This window comes from Corvus brachyrhynchos, unplaced genomic scaffold (assembly GCF_000691975.1).
Source record: "Corvus brachyrhynchos isolate BGI_N302 unplaced genomic scaffold, ASM69197v1 scaffold948, whole genome shotgun sequence".
NCBI lineage: Eukaryota > Metazoa > Chordata > Aves > Passeriformes > Corvidae > Corvus > Corvus brachyrhynchos.
In genome coordinates this window covers 1508-2891 of record NW_008239567.1, presented here as the reverse complement: position 1 = coordinate 2891, position 1384 = coordinate 1508, and positions in this window count along the sequence as shown.

Here is a 1384-nt window from a genome sequence, read left to right as displayed (position 1 = left end):
AAATGACGGATGAGAGCGTTCGGAGGGGCTGGCGGCTCCCAGGGAAACGCGGGAATCGGGGATGGATGCGGAGGTTGGGAACGGGCGGGAAAGGGTCGGGGGGGGATGTTTTGGGATGAGGGAATGACGTGGAATTCCCAGTTTGGGAGAGATGGGAAGGAACTGGGAAGGCTGGGAAGTTTTCCATGGGGAAAACGGGACGGAGGGGCAGGACGCAGGGAAAAGGGAGATTTCTTGGGATGTTGGGAAGGAATTCCCGGCTGGGCTGGAATTCCCAGGGAATGCCCGGATCCCTGGCAGTGCCCAAGGAAAGGCTGGAGCAGCCTGGGATCATCGGGGGAGGTGCCGGCCTTGGAATGGGATGGGATTGAAGCTGCGTGGATCCCAGCCAAAGCATTCCGGGATTGTGGGATGCAGGAGGCTCCGAAACCCTGGCCAGGGGTTTTTCTGGAAGTCGGGGATGGGAAAGGGAAGGGAGAGCCTTCCTGGAGTGCCGAGATTCCCAGGGAAGGGCCTGGAGGCCGGAATTCCTTCCCGCAGAGGAGTCGGGATGGGGCTGGATCCAATGGCAGGCTGGGAGAGGCGGGAATGGAGGGATTTCCCTGGGAAAGGGGAGCTCGGGCTGGGATCTTGGGAAGGGATTCCCGGCTGCGCTGGAATTCCCAGGGAATCCCTGGGAGCATCCAAGGAAAAGTCGGAGCCTCCCGGGCCCGTGGGGTCCCTGCCCATGGAATCGGCCGATCCTTCCCTTCCCTCCCCGGAGCCATTCCCGCATTCCCAGCAAATTCCCAGCACTCCCGGCCCTGCGGTGCCAACATCGACGTTTATTGGGAACGGGAATCCCGGTGGGATTTGGGATCCCGGACGACATTCCAGGGACGCGGCCGGAGCGAGGGAAAAGCGCCGGGAAAGGCGGGAGAATTCCCGGGGCTCCAAAGGGTCCTTGGGAATGCCGGGAGCGTTCCCGATGGATTCCTCCTCCTTTTCCCGCTTCTTCCCTCCGGGGGGGTTTTCCCGGTGCTTTTCCCGCCATTTTTTGGGAAGAATTCCAGCAATTTTCCCAGGAAAAGGCTCTTCTCACTGTTTTTCGGGAAGAATTCCAGCAATTTTCCCAGGAAAAGGCTCTTCCCGCTGTTTTTCGGGAACAATTCCAGCAATTTTCCCAGGAAAAGGCTCTTCCCGCTGTTTTTCGGGAAGAATTCCAGCAATTTTCCCAGGAAAAGGATCTTCCCGCTGTTTTTCGGGAAGAATTCCAGCAATTTTCCCAGGAAAAGGCTCTTCTCACTGTTTTTGGGAACAATTCCAGCAATTTTCCCAGGAAAAGGCTCTTCCCGCCATTTTTCGGGAACAATTCCAGCAATTTTCCCAGGACAGGGCTCTTCCC